General features: G+C 47.4%; 1 protein-coding gene across 1 annotated transcript in view; it reads left to right on the top strand.

The window, feature by feature from the left end:
• The first annotated feature begins 13,378 nt into the window (after positions 1–13,378).
• PCK1 (phosphoenolpyruvate carboxykinase 1) overlaps positions 13,379–14,685 on the top strand; it is a 68,819-nt gene continuing 67,512 nt past the window's right edge. Inside the window, exon 1 of the mRNA XM_055089922.1 lies at positions 13,379–13,543. The gene's annotated coding sequence lies outside the window, so the exon portion shown is untranslated. The remainder of the gene's footprint in view (positions 13,544–14,685) is intronic.

Raw genomic sequence — 14,685 nt, 5'->3', positions numbered from 1 at the left:
GACAGGCTGCCACTGGGGCAGAAGCGCCCCAGAGAACTGGGGTGTTGCCTGCAGACACAGGCTTCAGTCCAGGCGGGGCTGTCCTGCTGTCCTCACTGCCCACCTGCAGCTCCAGCCACGCCATCCATCCCTGAAAACACCCCTCCCTACCCCCCCGTCCCCTCCAGCAACGGGGCCAGGCTCCCCTCCCGCTGTGGCTCGTGAACGCAGCTGCTCTTCCCACGTCCTGAAACATTACTTCCATTTCGTGCTGGGGCTTCCGAGGGAATTCAGGACTCAGATGTAACATGGGTTCACACACACGATATTGAATATCCACAGCGTTGGGATCACATTCTAAAATCCAGGCGCACAAAGTTGAAAAAGAGTGGTCAACAATTGCGGCCGCTTCTAGGGAGACGGTCATGCGGGTGACACTTCGGCCTCCAGGGCTTGTCCCAGCAGAAAATGTTCCAGGGATTTCACTGCTAAGTGGGCACATCCATTAATAAAATGTCAACTTCCTCTAGCTCCTTCGAAAGACTCCTACTTTCAAATATTAGCTTTTTTTTTTTTTTTTTGTATGCGGGCCTCCCTCTGCCGTGGCCTCTCCCGTTGCGGAGCACAGGCTCCGGACGCGCAGGCGCGGCGGCCATGGCTCACGGGCCCAGCCGCTCCGCGGCACGTGGGATCCTCCCGGACCGGGGCGCGAACCCGCGTCCCCCGCATCGGCAGGCGGACGCGCAACCACCGCGCCACCAGGGAAGCCCTCAAATATTAGCTTTTTTATTTAGGGAGCTGGCATCGGGCTTGCTAATGACACTCTGTGGCCAGGACAGAAAAAGCCTATGTGTTCCTATATTCCGTTTAAAATTGATTTTTGACACCTGGGGCAGCTGTACTTAAACCCTTCTACACCAGCAGCAAACCTTGGGCGTGCCTGTGTAGTGAAACTCTTTTTTCTGCTTAAGATAAATTATTTAACTGACAACGTATTTTTACGTCGTAGAAAAATCCTAGGATCCCTTTTAGAGTTATTTTGTCAGTATTCACCCACGATTTCAACGCCATACGCATGTTACTCTCATTTTTAGGGCATGAAGCGGTTCTCGTGCTTTGAGATACTAGATGAGCTTCTCTCCACAAATTCATTGAAAGTTTTCAAATGGCCATTAAGTGAAAGGGCTACCTCAGAAAAGGTTAAACACAGCTTTTCCAATCAAGTTAGTGACCGATGCTGATTGATTTAAAGTAATTCATTGTCTGGCATGCTGTTTTCTGTTATTACTTTCCTGATACTTATAGTTCAGGCCTTGGGATACAATTATAATAATTATCTGGATGAGTCTTTTAATCGGTGACCTTTGGACTCTTCAACAAACTGTCACACTTCATTAACAGGAAATGACATCACGTGCCGGCTGTCGTTTGGCTGCTTCTCTGAGGAATGTTCCACCGTGAGAGCTATTTGTAGTCTTCCTATATGGTCTCCCGTGGCTGGCTCCCAGCCATTGGGGCTCAGTTAAGAGGTTTTTTTTCCTTTACTGCATTTTTTTCGTCTCAATAAGCATGGTGAGCATCCCGTATAGTACTTACCTGCAACTGCTCAGAAAAACAGGCATATATGTCTTTTGACATCCTAAATTGTGCATACTATAAAAGACAATGATTGATGGACCTGAGGCTCATCTTCGCAGCCATGCCTGGAAATGAGACAAAAGCTACTTAAGTAGCACCGTAAACGAGGCTGCCCCTTAAAATCTGTTTTATCTGATACACTCAATTAAAAATAAACTGCAGTAAAAAACATTGGGGAAATGTAGAAACAGTCGGGTTTGATAAGCCAAAGGTCCTATGGCTGTTCATTGAACATGTTTACGTATAAATAACACTGCCCACTAAAGACTGATCGTCATAAAGGATACATTCCCAGGGGCTATTCAGGAAGATTATCAATGGTTAGCCAAATGCATAACATTTATACTGGAAATAATGCCTGGAAAATAAGAAATTCCTGCCATTTTCACAAGGCTGTCGAACTTTATAATGTAAGCTGCTTGAGTCCCATCAGGACTAACCCCCCTTGTGGTCCCAACCCTTTCAGTGACTGACCTCAAATAGAGGTAACAGTCAAGCCTCAGGTGTGTTTAAAAAGCATCCTTTATATAGTAGAACTGTTGTCAAACAATGCTGTAATTTGAACACCCTTGCCCCAAAAAAGAGGCATTAAATTGTGCAAGAGCTGTGCATTCCAGAATGATTTCCTGCTGGATTCGCAGAACCACGTCGAAGGCGGTCTCTCTCTGGGCATCCTGACCCCAGGGCCACGAGTGTCTTCTCGTCCAGGTCCTGGAAAAGCCCTTTTCTCACTAAGCAACCTCAAGGGCCAGAAACCCTCCTGTTACTATTAAAGACACAGCTTTTTACTCACTTTTCTGTGTCGTACGAAAGTGATCAAACGAATCGCCAAGACTGTTATAACTTGGGTTTGTTAACTGTCTCCAAGGTCTGGCGTCCGTCTCCGTGTTTGAAAAGAAAAAAACCACTGCCCTCTTGTGGAGACTGGCGTCATTGCTCCTGTCACCGAAGTCAAAGGCATAGGAATTTCTCCTTTGATCCAGTCGTCAGTGGGAATCTGGGCACATAACGGAATCAAAGCCGAGCATCTGAACTTAATTCTACCTAATCGCTCATCCAGATGTTATACATGCAAAACGCTGAAAATTACCTAGGAAAGACTGTTTCTGGGGAGTTTTTGATGGTGTCTACATACCAACTGGGCTTACATTTTCAAACCATGTTTCTTATGTTATCCGTTCTTTTTAAATTAAAAAAACTTACATGCGAGTAAAATACATGACACGAAGTTTAGCATCTTAACCATTTTAAGCGTACAGTTCAGTAGTGTTAAGTACATTCACTTTGCAACCCATCTCTGGAACCCTTTTCGTCTTCCCAAACTGAAACTCTGTCCTCATTAGACAATAATTCCCCCTCCCCCTCCCCTCGGCCCCTGGCAGCCACCCTTCTGCTTTCTGACTCTATGCACTTGGCTCCCCTAGGGATCTCACATAAGTGGAATCATACAGTATTTGTCCTTTTGAAGCTGGCTTACTTCACTTAGCAGAATATCCTCAAGGTGCATCCATGCTGTAGCAGGTGTCAAAATTTCCTTCATTTTTAATGACATTCCATTGTATGGACAGACCACATTTTGTTTATCCATTTTTCTATCCTTGGACATCTGAGTTACTTCCACCTTTTGGCTACTGTGAATATTGCTTCTATGAACATGGGTGTACAAATATCTCTTCAAGACCCTGCTTTCAATTCTTTTGGGTCTATCCCCATATTGCTGAATCACGTGGTAATTCTATTTTTAATTTTTTGAGGAACCACCATAGTGTTTCCATAGAATCTGCACCATTTTACATGTCTACCAACAATGCACAAGGGTTCCAGTTTCTCCACATCCCCACCAGGCAAAGAAGACGTTTTTTTAGAACCGTCATCCACATATAACAAAGCAAGGCAATTTTAAGTCATTTTATTTTATTGAGTTTTGCAAAAACCTCTTTAAACAACAGTCAAAGAATAAGAAACTACTGCAAAAGTTCAAATAGGCCCAATTATAGCATACAACAGACCATGGGATTTTAGTCTTATTATGTGATTTCAATTAATTCACTGTCATAAAAAGAATATACTGCCTTTCCTGCTGGGAAATTGCTTCCATATGCTCACCTTACATGGGGCTTCTGAACTTGGGGTATTTTAACAGCAGATCAGCATTTTAAGAATTTGAATTTAGTCAGCTAGATGGGAGAAATTCTTTCACAATGCATACATACATCAAATTGTATATCAAATCATCACGAGGTACACTTTGAATACCTTACAATTTTATTTGTCAAGTATATCGCAATAAAGCTGAAAAAAATAGAATTTGAACTTAGGGCCTATCAGTGATTTTTAAATATGGGGCGGAGGGGAGTTCACAGCAAAAGCAGCTGCTGAGCTAAGAAAAGAAGAAAAATACGACTCAGTATAAAGATAGGTACTAGGTAATTTTAAGTACCAAAGAGGCATTTCATGCGCTGCTCGAATGTGGGAAAATCTCTTCGGTGTGGCAAAAAAAATACTCATTACAGGTGCTCTAAAAAAGTACAAATTCTCTGCAAGTACACATTTTCATTATCAGATTTTCCTGTTTCTTCTCACTCGCCCAATTATTTTAAAAATATAAACAAGGGCGTTTTAGCGAAACAAAAGGGTGACAAACTGATATACTAGTAAGCTGTAACGGAATGTAATGGGGGGACTTCATACCTGCCAAAGAAAATTAAGAAAGAATACAAAATCTCAAAGCGAGCCCTGCTGAGATCTGCCGCAGTAAAAAAATTGCTTATCACTTTCCAGTCTAATCTGAGGTTTCTCTTTTTCTACTCAGTTTTAAAAAATACCATTAGGCTCCTTTGCATTGAATTTAGAACTAATTAAAAGTATTATGGTAGCTTTAAATTTTATGGATAATTCATTTGTATAAAATTAGTCTTTTATGTATAAAACTCATAATATCAGAAATATCACGGGTGTGTACAATTCAACCTGTAGTTTCCCAGCTTCGCCTGTTTGCTGAAGCACTAAGTAGTCTACGTTATCATGGAAATGACTATTATCCAAAAATCACTGCTCATTCATTGTGGGCCATCCTGCCAGTATCAAGTGAATGAATTCATAGGTCTGAGGTTTCATCCTCCAATTCAGGATTTGGGCCCTTTATCAAATACCTGCAGTGTTTCTGAAATACCCAACTGAAAATAGGCAAACGATTCTAGGCACTACCACAAGCTCTGGAAAAACTGTGACCATCCGTTGTCATGAATTTAACTGTTTCAAAGACGGTGCTAAACCCTTGTAACGCGCATTAAGAACGACATGTTGTAACACTGAACCCAGACTCCCCATCACTTCTCCATCATGGCCAGGATCATCTCACAGGTCATGTCTTCATCCAGGTCCTCGCCTCCAGCCATGGCTTCTCCGAAGTCGATGGGAACCAGCCCTCCCGGGTACTGCTCTCCGCTCACCAGGGAGGCCTCCTCGGCAGCGGCTTCTTGGGGAAAAGGCACAGTGTTGGCAAATTTAAAATAAAGCAGCAAGGAAATCAGAATTGATAAACGGTGCGATTGTATTTTGGAAACAATAGCTGAATTTTTAGCACAGCATTTTAGAAAACAATACTTCCATTTATAGGACAGTACAAATATCCTGATCTCAACTCTTTAAGGCGGGGCTTCTCAACCTCAGCTTTAAGGCGGGGCTTCTCAACCTCAGCTCTGCAGACATTTAGGGCCGAAGGTTCCCTGCTGTGGGAACCTGTCCTCGCACCGTTGAGGTGGTTAGCGGCCTCCCTGGCCTTGACCCGCGGGCTGCCAGAAGCACCCTCTCCCAGCTGGGGCAACCAGAAATGCCACCAGACACAGGCACCTGTGCCCTGGGGGGCAAAATCACCCCCCGCTGAGAACCACGGCCTAAGGTGAATGCAGATCCTGTGAATTAGTGGCCGGACCGCTTACACGAGTCTTGTCCTGGTGCCCACGGAATGACACCGATGAAATGAAAAAGGCCAGCTGCTCTCGGGACACCTGTCCCATCAGCTCATCAACATACCCCGAGTCACCTCCGGGTCAAGCGTCCTGCTAGGTACACCCTTTGAGCCACACTCAGATCTGTGACCATCCCTGCTCTCCTTCCAGCAGCTTCTAAACAGTCAGCCCAACTTTGGGAGTCTAAAAACAGAGGCTCACATCCACATCCGACCCCCTCCCCATCTTTCAAATTCCTCCCCAAGAAGACCCGTGGAAAGTCACTGACGAGGCACAGGGAATGAGAGACAGAGGGCCCCGCGCAGAAGAAGGCCTTTATCGCATGTGACTTCAAACTTGTTGCAACATAGTTTTGCTTACGGTTCCCTGAAGCATTTGGTGGGGGGAGGGGGGAGAGGAATAAGACCCAGGCCTTGTGTACGAAGATGAACACAAGAGTCGCGGAATAGGTGCCGTCTGACAGTAACTTGCAGAAATCTACCGAGGACCTGGTGGGGGACACGCGGACCCACTAACACAGCAAAAGTAGAAGTGAGACGATTACCTGGAGGATGTAGGTTAAAAAAAAAAAAACCCTGAAGTGCAAATTAAGTCCTGTTTTTGGCTAATACGAGTCAGGTTACTTGTCTCAATTCACACTTTGCTTTGAATACGCAGCTGACCCTCTTCGATACGCAAAACGTTTTAACGTATCCAGTCTTTTCATCCCCGATTTTTAAAACTGCAAGAGCTTTGCCCTTTCTGCCCTCTGGCTCACGAACGGTCAACGCCAGCCGTGTCTCCAGGGCCCTTCCCGGAGCTCGTCGACAGAACGGTCCTGTTTCAAAGGCTAGTGTAAGTAAATGGGGGAGAAGGCGCACGTGGGGACCCACTCTTCATCACTAAAAAAATTTTTCTGGTGTTCTTTCAATGTCAACGTCCAGAAGGCACGCTGGGGAGAGGTCAGCTCAGGATTAGTGAGGGTGAGGTGCTGCCCTGAAGCTGTGGAGGCCGCTGCCCAGGCTGGAGGCCCTTAGGGCTGAGCTCTGCTCGCCGGCGGGAATGTCACCAACCGAGGGCAACAATTTCAAGGCCGCGACTGAAGGCTACGCTTATTCAGGAAGAACTGTGCCAAACCTTTTAGGCACAGAGAAAGTACCGCATTTATGTATCCAGGCGGCGCCCTCAGGTGCCTAATTAGCCGGGAAGTCACACATTCATGTCGGCACCTTGGGATCCAGCCGAGGGGTCCGGGGAACCTGGCCTCGGGATCTCTTTTCCGTGGTTGAAGGGTTTGAGTCGATTTCACCTGCTTGACTTTGCCCGTAAGGGACCGTGCTCATGACTCACTGGCTTATTTAACTAGCGGCGCGTGAACTGACGCTGGCGCCAGCCTGCTGGGCGGGGAGCTGGGGACCCAGCTGACGGCCGGGCCCGCCTTGCAGGGGAGCACGGTGCAGTTGAGAATGGGCCCTCACCGGAGGGTCAGAGAAACGTGAAACTCAGCCCCGGGTGAGGCTCTGCAAAGCAGAGGCACAGTCCTGGGGGCACGTGAAGGGAGCTGACCCGGTCGGGGCTCAGAGCTGAGATTTCAGGGAGGCACAGGTTGGAGCTTGGGGAACCGGGGCACAGTCACCCAGGAATTGCCGGCAAAGGAGAGGGCGAGCCTGGCCTGGATGGGAGGGGGGACCAGCGTGGCTGGGTGCCGGAGTTGGGGGGCTGCGTCTGGGGTCCTGGGCTTTGGAGCAGAGGGTGGTCAGGGGAGGGGCCGCGGGAGGGGGGCGGTGGGGACGGAGGGGCCCAACGTGCACGTGCGAAAGGTGCCCCGGAGGCTGGGAGAGGCGCTGCGAGACGGTGTCCTGGGCCCGGCGGAGGCAGGGGTGGAGTCGGGACGAGCAGGGGCTGAGGTGCCAGGACCGGCTGCCTGCAGACGTGGCCGAGAGGGGCTGCCAGTGCGAGCCGTGGCTTCGGGGGCCCAGACGCCGGTGTGGGTCGGGGATGTGGGAGAGAACAAGGCTGAGGGGGGCAGGGACGGCGGAGGGGTGTCAGGACTTCAGTTTTGGACGGACTGAGTTTGAGGCAGCTGAGCAGACGTGCTCACCAGGTGGCTGAACATCGGCTGAACATTCACCCCCAGTCTGCAGAGGCTACGGGGGCTGCAGTCCTGGACACCAGTGACCCGTCTGAAGGAACTGCAGCCACAGGACAGGGCGTGGGCCTGGTGTGGATGCGGTGCAGGTGTGGACACAGCTGTGGACACGACACGGGTGTGGGTGTAGGTGTGGATAGGGCGCAGCTTGGACATGACACAGGTGTGGACATGACACAGGTATGGGTGCAGGTGTGGATGTGGATACAGGTGTGGACATGACACAGGTGTGGGCATGGGGGCAGCGGTCCTCTATGGACACCAGGCCGACTGCGGAGGAGGAGGAGCTGTGGTTAGAAGCGGGGTCGGGGGAGGGCAGCTAGAGGGGCAGGAGAAATGCCAGGAGGCCGCGCCTGTAGCAAGTGGGTCAGGAGGTCAAGAGACGGCCAGTCAGCAGTGTGAGGGCTGCGGAGAGCAGGGAAAGGCCGGCGGAACGCAGTGACCTCGGGCGGAGCGATGGGGCTAGAAGCCCAATGGAGGGGCCGAGGGGCAGGGGAGAGGGGAGTCCATGGGAACAAGAGGGGGCCAAGTGGAGCTGAGAGTCCTGCCGGTGTGTTTATTTTTTCTCAAGACACAAGTATAGTTCAGGCTGGCGAGAAGGGTCAGGCTGAACCGGACGAGCTGGCCGCTGGGGAGGGAGAAGCGAAACGTGGAGGGGTGAGCAGGTGGGAGAGAGGCCAGGCAGAGGCGCCACGGGCTGTCCACGGGAGCCCGGGGCGGGCTGTGGTCTCTGCCATTCAGTTCTCTACTGGCGGACGGGATGAAGGCCTGCGGTGTGGGGCTGCACTCAGGATAAAAGGGACCGTGTGTGAGCTCTCGGTGGGACACGGTAACTCCTGCAGGAGATAAAACAGGTGCTCCAGAGATGGGCCGTGGGTGCGATTCTGGATGGTTCTAACTGAGCTGGGCAGCTGTGCACCGACTGAGGACACCTAGGCCCTGTCAGGTCACCTGCCCTCCAGGACCTGGCTCCCACGATGCCTCCAGGGTTTGAGCTTTGCCAGGTGGGTGAGACGTGGAAAAAGAACCAGGGAGTTTGGCATGTGGACAGTTACTGAAATGAGGGACGCTGCACAGAGGGGAAAGGGACGGACCGCAGGACGCCCTGCTAAACGTGAGTTTCCGATAAACACTGAATCATTGCTTAGCATAAGTTTATCCCAGATAGTGTGTGGGATATACTCATATAACAAAGTTATTCATTGTTCATCTGAAATTCAAATTTAACTGGGCGTGTCCTCCACTTTATCTGACAACCTTGAAGGAAGGAAGAGGCTTCCAGCTCTCCGTGCGAACATTCACAAGTCCAGGATTGGGGCTGGAATCAAAATCTAGGGAATTTAAAGGATGAGGATGTCATGCAAACATTTTCCATTTGTTTTTGCTGAGGGTTGCCTTGGTTTCCAATCACACTCTAAGTTCTAAGATTCTCATACGAAAGGAACAGAAAACATACAGGACAGCTGCACAGGAGCTAGGGCCTCCCCCTCGCGGAGCCATTCACAGGGCCGACAGGGCACGGACAACCCCTGTGTTAACCCGGGGGCTCACAGCTGCTCCCTGAGGCCGGAGGGAAAAGACTGACGCCTGGAGTGGGTTGAATGGCAGCCCCGCAAAAGACACGTCCACATCCTAAGCCCCAAACTGGGACTGGGACTTTATTTGGAAGAAGGGTCTTTGAAGATGTAATGAAGGACCTCGAGATGAGATCATCCTGGATCTTCCAGGCAGGCCCTAAAGCCAACGACACGTGTCTGTATGAGACAGAAAAGATGAGACGCAGACACAGGGGATGCGGCCACGGGCCCAGGGGCGCCTGGGCCACCGGAGGCCGGAAGAGGCAAGGAAGGGTGCCCCCCGCCACCGAGCGTGCAGATGGGGCGTAGCCCTGCTGATGGCCTTGATTTAGGGCTTCTGCCTCCAGAACCTCCAGCAAATCAATTCCCGTGGTTCTAAGCCACCCAGCATGTGGTCATTTGCTGCGGCAGCCCCAGGAGATGGACCCGGGCCCATAACTCCACCGGGCACGGGGACGGTCCACCAGCACGACCAAGGACAGCGGGGGCATGTGCGGCGCCATCGCCTGGCTCTCACGTCCCGCCAGGACCCCGCGTGACGGGGGGTGCGGACCCACCGGGGTCCCCAGGCTCACTTCCTCCGCGCATCCTCCCACTTCACCAACCCGCCCGTCGGGACAGCAGCAGCAGTGGCTGCTGGAACCAGGCGCCCGCTGGCACCGGACACTTAGGGTTTCTGGGTGCGTCCCCTGCACAGACAGTAACGCTCGGCACCCAGGGAAACGTACAACCAGAAAACCACCGTCAAAATAAAACCTGATTCATTTAACATGAGGTACCGTCTTCCTTGGCTGTCTCTTCCGGGATGGTCGGCTTCCTCTCTTTTGTTCGTCTTCCTTTTTCCGAGGTGGCTGGCTTTTCTTGCCTGGAGCCACACTTTTTCAAGTGTCTCTGCATGTTATTCTGCCGGAGAAATGAGAGCACAGGGAAAGCCAGCATCACTGGGAATGGCGTGGAAAACCCACGGCTAAAGAGACGGGAAGCGGGCAGGAACGCGCGCCTTGGGTAATCCTGTACAAAAAAGATGATTTTTTTAAAGGTGACCCTTTTCTGTTGTGTTTCGGTCTAGCCGAAACCCAGCTTATTTTTAAATATTTTTAAAGTCATGGACGTCAATGAGAAGACAAAATTTATTTTCCTAGACTGCTTCTACTGAAGTGAGGCTTGAAAAATTCAATATAGCCTCGATTTTATGAAAGTCAGTAAATATACCATGGGCACTTTACTGCCCTGCCAGCTTCCCTCCAGATCCACTATGCATGGAGGTATTAAGACCGTACAACATTTGGAATTAAAAAGGCAGCTCTGAGCTTTCCTATCAAACCTAGTAACGATATATTTTTGTCTATGAACACTCAGGATGGTTTAAAATAAGTGAGAACACTTACACTGAGTCCATATGCTAAAGCAAGATACTGGCGGCATGTCATTAAATATGCTGACTATATAAAATGTGACCCCTAATTTCCATCGAGACTTCAGTGTGGTGCTCAGGACTGTCCTGGTGCGTCGGGGGAAAGAGGAAGGATCCACATGTAAGGGGAGGGGGATGGTATTTAAATTTCTTCCATTTTATGCTTATCCATAGGGGTTGGCAAACTGCTTTTGAGCTACAGCAGCAGACTTGAGTAGCTGGGGCAGAAACTGGTGTGTGAAGATGAAAATATTTACTCTGGCCCTTTACAGAAAAAAGTGTGCCAATCCCTGGTTTATAGGATGACGAAGTATATAAAACCAAGCCTTTTGGAGTCAAGGGTTCCTTTGTGAATATGATAAAAAGCAGGGCTCCTTCCCCAGCAAAGGGCATGTGTATCTCCATACACAGTCTCCCTACAACTTCACAAAGTTCACGGTTAAGAACTCCTGACACCAACTTCGATGGGCAAACAAAACAAACAAAAACACATCCAGCCTTTAAAAAGTAAGTGGGGTAAGATTTTAAGTAAACATATGGACATTTACGGCCCAGGGGGCAAAGTCATATAACAAACATCTGTGTCAGGGAAATGTTTCTCAAGAGAGGAGGTGCCCAGTATTCGGAATCCAGAGCAGGGGTCCTTACTGGGGAGGAGAGGGGTGGCCCTGGGACATTCTGGTATAGAGATACACTGGGACCACTGCGGGCTAAAGAATGGAAGTTTGTGAATCATATACTTTTTAAAAATTAAATTGAATGTGAGTATCCAGATACACTTTCATTTATTTGTCTATTTTTAAACACAATTTTTAAAGAGCAGTTTTAGGTTCACAGCAAAATTGAGAGGGAGGTAGATTTTCTTCCCTACAAATCCTCTGTTGTCTGCCTATTCTTTCTTCCCCCAAACCCCAACCCCAAGAGACCGCTGGTCTTCTTACTGTCTCCACAGTTTTGCCTTTTCCAGAGCGCCATAGAGTTGAAATCATACAGTATGGAGCCTTTTCCGATTGGCTTCTTTCACTTAATGCGCATTTAAAGTTCCTCCATGTCTTTTTTTTTTTCCTTTTCCAGAGCGCCATAGAGTTGAAATCATACAGTATGGAGCCTTTTCCGATTGGCTTCTTTCACTTAATGCGCACTTAAAGTTCCTCCATGTCTTTTTTTTTTTTTTTTAAGATTTTTTTGATGTGGAACTTTTTTTTTTTTGGCTCTTTCTAAAATATTAATTTAAACGTTTATTTCCTCTTTTACATTTTGTATTATAAACTCATTTAAAGCTACAACTTTACAAATATTGACAAGCTAATTCTAAAATTCAAATGGAGATGCAAAGGACTCGAATAGCTGTAGTTTTTGGCTGCATCCCATTAGTTTGGACACGTGCTATTCATAAGTTTTAAATATAATTTTAATTCTATTCTTGATTTCTCCTTTAGTCCTAATGATGTTATAAAAGAGTGATTTTAAATATTCAAATTTGTATTGCTGATTAAAAAAAATTTTTTTGCAACGGTCAAAAACATGATCTTGCAATTTCAACTATTTTGGAAGCTAAAGAGAAATTTGAGTTTTCTTTATGAACAATTTTTATAAAATTTCTTCCAATTCTTGAAATGTCCTGCCCCATAACTTTGAAAGTAAATATTAACTTAAGTTTCTACCATCTAATTGTTATATTTTGCCCATTGTGTATTGTGAGGTTAAGAATGAAAAGCAAGTATTTAGTTGGTAGTTCTTTCTTTATGCCTGTGCCATCAAATCTTTTTTAGAGAGAAAAGACATAGAAGTTTAATAGCTATTCTTAATGAAGAAATAGCTTCACTCCACTCGCTGTCATACAACATCTGAGAATTTTCAACAGGAAAATAACTGGCTGCTCTCATGTTCAGAAAGGGGAAATCTGAGGAGAATTGCACCATTTTCATTAATCTGGGACACTTATAATCCTTCACCCCACAAGCAGTTGATGCAGTTCATTTTGTATTACTGTGTATACTATGAACTCCTAACACAGGAAGTTAATTCAAAGTATACTGTTGTCCTCCTAGACAAAGACAATGTACTGATAACAATGTCACTTCTTGTATTTACAAGTTCGGCGAAAGAGATGAAAGCGACACCCATTCCTCTTCTTGGGAATCACAAGTTGAATAGAAGTACTCAGCACTGGTCATGCTAGATCTCTAAAGAACTAGGCACACAAAAACCAACATCCCTGCCATTCCTGATGCTTGCTGTGTCTCTTCAACTTGTGTTTTTTGCTGTTAGGCACGCCTTGGAATTTTTCTTTTTATTGGATAAAAGAAGCTGCTGTAAATAAGCCTTTAGTAATGTGGTGGCGTGGGGTGCATTCTCCAGCCCGTGTTGAGGGCTCAGCCTTTTCGTGAGCCTGTGCCTCTGGGCTGTGGTTTCTCAGTTTCTTTTTTCTCCCCTCTTGGGTGGGACAGAATGTCTAGAATGGGGTGGAGTTGGGCATCTCCCTTCCCAGGTCAGTTAGGCTCTGATAAAACCCCAGCAGATTAGGCACTGGGTAACTAGTCTACCCCCAGGACAGGTCTTGTTAAGAAGAATGGTTCCTTTTCCACTCCCCCTGCAGGAAACAGATTTTTTTTTTTTTTTTTTTTTTTAGATATTCGCTGTGGGAACCTTGCTAAACTCCTGGTGGTAAAGCTCACAATATTGTGGGGCTCTCCCTACGAACGGATCCCCCTGCACCTTTCAACACCCAAGAGTTGTCCACGCCGAGCCTCCAGCAATTCATCAATGACAGCCCTGGCTTTCCTACACCGGCACTGGCTTCCACAGCAGTTCCTGCTTCTAAGTCTCTGCTCAGGTAAGAAGGGACTCCCTGCATTCACCTGTCTGTGTCTCCAAGCTTGGGGGCAGCGGTTTGCCCTGTGGCCTCACCTCTTTCACGGATCCTAAAGAGCTGCTGATTTTTCACTCTATTCGGCTTTTTACTTGTTAGGATGAAGTAATGACTTCCACGTTCCTTACACGTGGAACCAGGAATGGGAAATCCCTTTCTTTTATTTTTTATAAACAGCTGTATTGAGATATAATTCCCATACCATAAAATTCACCTGTTTAAAATGTATAATTCAAGGGTTTTAGTTCATTCAAAGAACTGTGCAACTATCCACCACAATCAATTTTAGAACATTTCAAAAAGAAATCCTATACCGTAAACACTCTGCATTCTCCCTCCTTCCAGCTCCTGGCAAACCACTAATCTACTTTCCGTCTCTATGAATTTGCCTATTCTGGACATTTCATCAAGATGGATCATATAATAAGTAGCCTTCTGTGTCTGGCTTTTTTCAAGGTTCACCCATGTTATATAGCATGTATCAGTGTTTCACTTCTTTTTGTGGTTGAATAACACTCCAGTGTATGGGCGGGCCATGTTTTATCTGTTCGTTAGTTGATGGACATTTGGGTAGTTTCCACTTTGGGGCTATTATGAATAATGCTGCTGTGAACATTTGTGTACAAGTTTTTGTGTGGCCATATGCTTCAACTCTTTGGGATACAGGCCTAGGAGTGGAATTGCCGGGTCACATGGTAACTCTATGTTTAACTTTCTGAGGAACTGCAGGACTGTTTTACAAGGCGACTTCACCATTTAAAAATCCCATCGGTAATGTATAACAGGTTAATTTTTCCCACATCTTTTATTATCTGCCTTCTTTAATCACAGCCATTCTAATGGCTCGTCCTAGGGGTATCTCACTGTGATTTTGATTTGCATTTCCTCAGTGACGAATGTTTTCATGTGCCTATCGGCCATCTGTATATTTTCTTCGCAGAAATGCCTACTTAGATCCTTTGCCTGTTTTTTTTTTTTTTTTTCTTTTGCGGTACACGGGCCTCTCACTGTGTGGCCTCTCCCGTTGCGAGCACAAGGCTCCGGACGCGCAGGCTCAGGGGCCGTGGCTCACGGGCCCAGCCGCTCCGCGGCATGTGGGATCTTCC

The sequence above is a fragment of the Physeter macrocephalus genome, chromosome 14 (assembly GCF_002837175.3).
Source record: "Physeter macrocephalus isolate SW-GA chromosome 14, ASM283717v5, whole genome shotgun sequence".
Taxonomy (NCBI): domain Eukaryota; kingdom Metazoa; phylum Chordata; class Mammalia; order Artiodactyla; family Physeteridae; genus Physeter; species Physeter macrocephalus.
This window is presented reverse-complemented; position numbering and strand designations above follow the sequence as displayed.